The following is an 8255-nucleotide window of genomic DNA, read 5'->3' as shown; positions in this document are numbered from 1 at the left end:
CGAGTGGCTTTCAGAGCAGCAGCCGTGTTAGTCTGTATTCGCAAAAAGAACAGGGGGACTTGCGGCACCTTGGAGACTAACCCATTTATTTGTGAGCTACAGCTCACTTCCGCTCACCACAGCTTATGCTCAAATAAACCGGGCCAGTCTCCAAGGTGCCGCAAGTCCCCCTGTTCTTTGAGAGAGCAGTTTGCAGAATCTCCCTATGGGCACACACAGAAGGTCATCCCATGAAAGATACTAACCTCGCCCAGCTCGCCCCGCTAATATCCCGCGACCCTAATACCCCGACCTTCACCAGGAACCCGCCGCGGGGGTCGGCGGCGGAACGCGCCAGGCCCCCAGGCGCTCTGGGGGTGTCTAGGGGCGCTGGGCCTGGCTGCGGGGGCTGGTGCAGCTGCGGGCCAGGCGGGACCCGCTGCTCCCGGGGGGGCACCTCAAGAGCCCCGGCACAGGGGGGCTTCGAGGGAGGCCGGCAGCCCCCCCGGCAAGGCCAACGCTCCACCGCGCACCCCACCCCCTTCTGGGGGTGCCTCCCATGATGCTCAGCGCGCTGCCCTCACTTCCGGCGTCCGGCAGTGCCCGTGGCTGGCGGCGCCCCCCATCCCCGGGCGCAAGGGAGCCGGGAGGAGGCGGGGCGAGGGGGCGGGGCTTGCGGAGGCCTGTGTCCGGCGTCATCCAGTGGGAGCGTAGCAGGGGCGGGAGGGAGGCCGCACGAGCCCCTCAGGCCACGCCCCCGCCCTCACCGGTCTCGGGCCCGCGCCCGCGCGCCCGCCGCCTGGGAGCGCGCGCCAGGGGGAGCGGCGGGAGCGCGCCCCGCCCCCCCCAGCTTCCCCCCCCTCATCCCCACCCGTGAGGAGAGACATTGAGTGACCGAAGGAGCCAAAGCTCCGGCCGCTCCGAGACCCCGCTCCCCTGCCTGGGGCCCAGGTAAGCGAGACCCCCCCCCCAGCCAGGCTCCCCCTCACCCCGGGGGCTCGGCACGGCTGCCCGGTGCCCCCTTCCCTGAGGAGAGGGGCCGCTGGGGCTCCTCTCCGGCCCGGTCAGGGGAGGGGGCCTGACCCCCCCCCGCCCGCTCTTTCCGCTTCTCCCGGCCCCTCAGGGGAGAGGGATTCGCGCCGCCCCCCCCCCCAATCGACCTGCCCTCCCCAGCCTGGCCGGGGGCTCCGGGCTCTCCCCGGGGACTGGCCGCTCCCCCCGGCTCGGCGGGGTCCCGGGGCAGCGCGGCGACGCGTCCCGCTGGAGGGGGGGGTGTCCGGGGCGATGGGGAGGACGAGCCGCTCGTCGTCCCGGGGTGGGGGGGCTGGCTAGGGAGGTAGCTGCCCCCACTTCACTCAGTGGCGGAGGGGGGGGGGTGAGCACGGGAGTCGCGCGGCGCTTCGGGGGTGGGCGGCGCTGGCCTGGCGGAGGCGCCCCCCCCCCCCAGGAGATGAGGGAGGCAGTTAACCCGGCAGCACAGGGGGGCAGCCTGGGGGTGGTGCTGGAAGCCTGGTTCACACGCTGCCGAGGACACCCCCTCCCTGGCTGGGTCGGGGGAGTGCTGCTCCCCCCCCCACCGGGAGTGGGGTAACAGCGGGGGGGGGGGTGTCAGTGCCGCGATTCCAGGTGCGGGGGTCCTGACGGTGGGGAGCTTGTCTGAGCCCAAATGTCTCCCCTGCCCGGTAAACACTCTTCCCTATCCCTGAACCTCTCTGAGCCCCCGGGGGCCGCTGGGCTAAGCCCACTACACTCGGTGGGGAGGAAAGGGGGAAATGTTCCCTTTGTGGAAGGGGCATGGAGCCCCTTTTGGCACGCCTGACTGACTTGGTGTGGGTGGATGGGTTAACTAGGTGAGTGGCAGGGTTTAACCCCCCCCCTCCCCCATGACTCGTCCCCCCTCCTCCCTCTTCCCCCCTCCCTGTAACCTCCAAAAGGGGAATTTTCCAGCTGGTAATTTCTGCTGCGTCAACACCCAGCTCAAGGGAGAGGAGAAGAGACAAGGGGGCATTTTAACAGCAGCTCCACTTGCAAATAACAAGCCTGAATTCTGGCTCCAGAATTAAAAACCTTTCCACCCCCAAAAAATCAGCATCTGTGCAAGTTGGACCAAGAGTTTGTCAAGAGTGTGGTTCAAAACTGCTTGGAAAAAGGGATGAGGTAATAATACTGGTGAAGCATGTTGTATTTCTCTCTCTCTCTCTCTCTCTCTTTCTCTTTTTAAAGCCAGGCCTGTTTTGGGTTATTGTCTCCCCCTAAAGCCAGACACAGATCGCCTGGCCTTGCCTCCATTTTAATTGCAGGCTGAAATGGGGGAAGTGACCCTATTTAAAAACAAACAAACAAACAAAAACCCCCTGAAAACAATGCCTCTCCTCTTTGGAGATGTAGGTGATTTTTAATATACTTATAACAAGTGCAAAAGTGACTGAAATTGTTTTCTGTCAAGGTGAAAAACTACTTTGCATAACCTCTCCCACCCCACCGAAAAAACAAAGTGTTTGTAAAAATAGGGGGGAGAGAAGAGGTGTTTTGGAAGGTGCTTGTAAAATAAGGGGTTGTAGTATTGGATTGCCTTTGTGTCCCTGTAAATAGACGTGACAGTTTCACAAAGTAATACAAGTAGTGTCTGATAACTCAATCCCAGATGACAAATAGAGAATGGAGCAGATTTTAGTGGGAGGATTTATCTCTTTGATAGGAAAAAAAAATGTTGATACTTAATGCACCACTAAAGAACCTGTGTTAAAATGTTTAAGCGAACACTTTGAAGAAATCCAAATAACTAGAACAATATTTTATTTTACACCTGCCAAGGAAAATATAAACAAAGAAAGGTTTAACAGAGACTTTTAATGACTTTCCACATGCTTTCTATTTTACAATCTGAGTGATTCATTCGGCATGGATTATAGGGACAAGATTATTATCAGCATTGTTTAAAGATATGCTAATTAGCATATGTGTTTTGCAAACGGTGCTATTGCAGACACCTGTACTGAAGTTCTTACATGCATATTAATTGCCTTACTTGTATCATTTTTTACATTTAGTTAATTTAGTATGGGTCTAGCTCCCAGTTCTTGTCCTCAACAAAATGTTTATTACATGTTTAAATTTTCTGTCTAGTTCCATTTTTGTTAAATTACATACCTTAGAGGGACTTTTTCTAAAGAGAGGATGGCGGGGAGAGAAGGGGGAAGAGAACAGTAATTGAAAGAAAGAACAAGGTTAGGTGACCTAAAAAACAAACAAAAATGAGGGTGTAATTTTACAAAAGAAGCTTGCAGTTCCTGGATACTTTTTCTACTTGTACTGAATTTTTTCTTGTATATTGTATATCATCATAACTATTATTGCAAGAGTTAAAAGAAGATGCATTCACTTCTTATGGCAAGTTTTTTGATTGTGGATTAAATTTGGCTTTACTGATTTGAATTCAAAGAAATGGAATTTAACCACGGTTTGTCAAGTTCTTTATTTTGAAATCCTTTTAGTGATGGAAAAAATGGGAGGAGAAGTGTATTATTAGTCACAACATTTTCAACATGTGGTGAAGAATTCTCACTTTGAGGTGTTTTTGGGAGCTGAAATAGAAGCTGATAGAGAAGATTGCCCCATGGGCCATGCTGGGAACTACATAACAATATTTATATTTGTATTTGCTGGAATTCTCATACACATGTTCCTGAAAATTATGTTTTGGTTTGATAGACTAATGGGTTAATTGCAATTTAAATGGAAAATTATATTATTTTTTGTTTTTCTGATTCCAGCCTCACTATTGCAGTAAAATAGCATCTTTTTAGATTCCAGTCACTTTCATTTACGTTTAGTTTTCATGTAAGTGATGGAAATAAAGTTTTTATATTTTTATAGTGCTATATGCAAAACTGAGAGTAAATTTTACAGACTTCAAGAGTGAACATTACAGTTTCATATTTTAAAAGCCATATAATATAACTTCTGTTAATGTGGTGATATACATTTATTAAGTGGAACTTTTGAAAATATAACCTGTACACATGATTCTTAGAGACTAAAGAAAATGGGCCACTTTCTCCCCATGGTCTGTGTTTTTTCTGGGACAGTTGTACAGCAGTGGATATGTTCTTCTGTGCAAGAGGCATTTATAATTGGAAAGCTTAGAGGAAAACCAGATTGGCAAGTAGTTCCCCCCCCCCCACACCCCCCCCCCCCCCAAAAAAAAAAAAAAAAAAAGAAAGATTTTTAGTCTGTTACTTACCGTTTCTATATTCATTCATGCTCTGGCACGGTGTTGCATTGATGTGGGATTGGGTATATTTTGAAACTATTTTTGCCTTGACTTCTCTTCCCAGTTGAAGTTTCTCCTAAAAACACCCATTTTGATCTATTATATACATATGCTTACATTTTTTAACAAAATGTTTCCTGTCCTGCCAGGTGAAGACTACCATCCAATCCACGTTTTTGTTCCTAGTTAATATTTCTTGCAACAGCCCAACTTTTTCTAAGGCGTCTTTCTCAGTGACTATTTATGCCTGTGTTAACTAGCTACTCTAGAGCACTCCATGATGTATTTTGAACTGTCTTGCTCTGGTGTGAAGCACTCACATGGGTTTTCCTTACTCCTACATGCTTAGTTTAATGGGCAAACAAAGGGGTAAGGAGAGGGCTTAGTTTAAATCTTTGAACAGCTACCTGCTGTTCTAATGGATATTCCTTATGTTCATTGTAATTCCCTGGAGCCAGCAGTTTCTGTCCATTACTGGCAACAAACTACAGCAGAAAATTCTGACACTTTACACAAAAGGATGAATATAACATTCTTATTTTGTTGTCAGTTTACTGCTGACCTACCTTAAACTTTCTGAATGTGCAGTGTACTTGTACAGTATGTCTCTAACACTTATGTATCTTACAATTCATTAATGATGATGGAAAATGTCCTGTGTGGTGGTCTGTAAATTGCAGATACAATAAAAAGGACCGAACAAAGTTGTGGGATGCATAATTTTTGCTTAGAGTGCAATGATGATACTGGTTGTTTAATGATGCCTGTGATATTTCATGCTGTTTACATTAAGATATAGACATGAACATATTTCCGGTGTTAACTTTTTAACGAACCATTGTTTTAGGGGGTTTGTATCAAAAGAATATTCTCTGGTGGTCTTGGCTAGTTCTTATTTCCCAATCTACTAGATTGCCCAGACCTTCTAATGTATTAATTGCCACTGGTGTTCTATCAGTCTTGGGGCAGGGGAGAGAAGAATTTTGACTCCCACAGCCCAAAGTATTAAATTACTTATCTGATGCTGCCTTGATGTGTCTGGATGCACAGCAGTTGGGAGATTTGGGTTCTGATCCCACCTCCGCTAATGACTCAGTGTGCGAGTCACATAATCTCTATGTATATCTTTGGTCATCTGTAAAATGGGGATGCTAATGCTTACCCACCTCTTTAAAGGGCTTCCAAATCCATAGATGGTGTGTTATATTAGCATGCAGCATGTGTATTCTTAATTAATTAATTAATTAATGCAAAATAGTCTGAAATTTTGGGTTCGTTTGTCAAACACTTTTTGGTATATTTCTGTAACAGGCTTGTATTTCATTCTTCTTTAAAGTCATCAGCAATATAGTTAGAGGAAATTACAGCTGTAATTTTCTTACTGAAGCACGCCTTTAGGAAACATTAGTTTTTTTAAATTGAAGTGTGGATTTTTCATTACTCTTGAATTCTTTGCTGACAAGATGGGATCATTGACAGAATTCTAGTTAGATGGAACCATGGTCTGCTTTATGTTAGAAGTTTGATTATACGTGTGTGTGTGTGTGTGTGTGTATGCATGCACAAGAATGGGATATATGTCTGTAGATATGTGCAGTAGCTAGTTGAAAAGTAACAGGTACTTGCAGAGTGACAGTAGGTACTTGAAGTTTCCCTTTAAATATATGCATACCTGCAGTCCGTTCCCATATTATTATGGGGTTTGTTCCTGTTCAATTATTTTATTACCTTATACATTTATTATAATGAATATGAATAGTTAGTATACCTAAAATTCACTTATAATGAGGTTGGGGTGGGAGTTTCCAGATTAGGGGCAGCAAAGAAGTCTAAAATATTCTACACATACAGTTACTCACTGGTGTATGTGCTGAAATATGCTTAGTAACTAGAATGGCAGGGTATATGTGCCAAGAATTTAGCTACTGACTGTACTTAGCAAACTGAGCAGGGGTTCACATGCTGAGGAATAGTTATAATTGAGAGTAGTTCCACACATACCCAGTTACCTTTCACAATTTTTTCTTATGTTATTACTAAAGATCTTTGGATATAAATGATCTGCTTTGTTCCATCCAAGCCAGTCTTCTCTTTGTCACACGTTGAGCAATGTAGAGTCCGGAAAACATATCAGAATAGGCAGTTGATCTTTCGTCCATTAACTGCTCTTAGTGCTTGATATCAGATGCTTGAGGAGAAGATGCAAAATCTTAATTGTGCAATACTATAGCATGGGGAGAAACTTCTTCCTGACCCTGGCTGGCTGAAGCATGAGGATTGATTAGTGAGTGTGTGTCTGTCTGGTACTTGGGAAAAAGCTTTCCCAATACCAGCTAATTTGGGGACTAAACCAGATAGCCTGGATGAAAAATACTTGTGCTGCCACACCCTTCAGAACTATGCCCCCGATGTTTTAAATAATGAAATGGTTGTGAACTGTGTTTATTTGTAACATATTGTCAAACAGTTTTCTATTTACAATTTTTAAAAAAAATCTTAACTTACTATTACCATATTCTTCTTGGTTTCATTCCGTTTCCTTTTTTTTTATGATAGATTATTGGATTTAGATTAGGTTTATACACCCCCAAAAAAATAAAAATAAAAATAGAAAGGGATATTTGTCTACTATGATAAGTTACCATAAATAACAAAAACAGATCATCCACAAAACACCAAACATGGTGTATTTAATTCTGCAGTGTTTTCTCTTTTTTTCTTTTATCATCCTTGACTTTCTTATAACTTTCTTAACTTATGTTAAATTCTCTACCTCAACTTTTACATTTTGTTTTTCTCCCATGTCTCCTGCAAAAGCCTTCTCAATTCCATACTTCTCTTCTCTAATGTCTCATAATTCTTCCTCTTTCTTTCACCCACCCCTTTTCACATTGAGCTTGGAAACTTTGTCAGACATCCCATAGTGAGTGTACTAAACCAAACAGCCAAAAAACAATAAGAAGGGTGAGGAGATCTCACTCTTTAGGAGCAATACCCGGTGAGATACAGTCTCTAATGCTGAGATTGCTGCTAGGGAGCTTGCTGTTCTTTGACCTGCTTTTGGGGGCTTGACATACTTCTCAAGCATCCTATAAGGTATCCTGCTTTTCAAATGCTTTATTTGCTAATTTCTGTTTTTTCCTCTGTGATGCAAGCCCCAGTGGTGTGAGCACTGTTGGAGCTGTTGTTCTGTCTCTGCTACATAGGTTACAGACTGAGGGAGCAGATGTGGCAGGATGAGAGCTATATAAGCAGTATTCCTGTGGCATGGGGGTGAGGGAAGGATATGGAGAGAAGGGAGGGGAATGAATAGAGGTGGGAGGACATGAGGAAATGAATTAGAAGGCAAGTACAAAGGGAATGCAGAGAGAGGGGATGAGAGGAGAAATAATAAGTAGAAAATTGTGTTCTACATTGTATTCTCACACTGAAGCATTTTGAAGTCAAGAGGTTTATAGATCATGGTAACTACTAATATCACAAAAGACTGATTTAATTAGTGGGCTGTGAGGGAGGATGCCATCCAGACATAAGTATCAGCGGTGTTATCAAGTGGAATACAGAGGTTCTGGCTAAGTAATCTTTGTGTTTGTTTAAGTTTTGTGTTGGTGTAAAAAAACAAAACAAAACCCCGCTTCTTTAAGTTCAGTTAGGTATTAGTTGTACTTCTTTTCATATCCTTGCTATTTTTTCAGAAGGTTCTCAGGTTGCTAAAGGGCAGCAGTAAATTTAGTGTCCTTGTGCAGTGCTTTCCTGTAACTGTGATTTGGTCTAAATGGAAGAAGGATTCAATAGGTCTGGGAATAGAACCCATGTCTCCTACAGACTTCCTGTATTGTACTGAACAGATCATTTTAATCTTTGTCAACTAAGTTGCCTTCGCAAAATCTCCATTTTAGAGAGATCTCATGGGCAGGCAGATGTTAGGTAAGACTATTGAGGTGCTTGGATGGATGGTGTAAATGAAATGCAAAGTATAACAACACCAAAGTAAACGCTTCAC

The 8255-nt window shown here is 44.7% G+C and overlaps 1 protein-coding gene across 11 annotated transcripts in view; it reads left to right on the top strand.

The window, feature by feature from the left end:
• The first annotated feature begins 749 nt into the window (after positions 1-749).
• Positions 750-8255, top strand: part of ZBTB46 (zinc finger and BTB domain containing 46) — a 109933-nt gene continuing 102427 nt past the window's right edge. For 2 of the 11 annotated variants that reach the window (XR_005222143.2, XM_037877199.2), the window contains exons 1-2: positions 814-930; positions 1914-2136. The gene's annotated coding sequence lies outside the window, so the exon portion shown is untranslated. Of the gene's footprint in view, positions 931-1913; positions 2137-8255 lie in introns of all 11 variants that reach the window. The other 9 variants (XM_043526586.1, XM_037877202.2, XM_037877205.2 and 6 more) reach the window with 8 other exon arrangements.

Source organism: Chelonia mydas, chromosome 13, assembly GCF_015237465.2.
Source record: "Chelonia mydas isolate rCheMyd1 chromosome 13, rCheMyd1.pri.v2, whole genome shotgun sequence".
NCBI lineage: Eukaryota > Metazoa > Chordata > Testudines > Cheloniidae > Chelonia > Chelonia mydas.
Note: the sequence above shows the minus strand (reverse complement) of the source record. Positions and strands in the feature narration are given on the sequence as shown.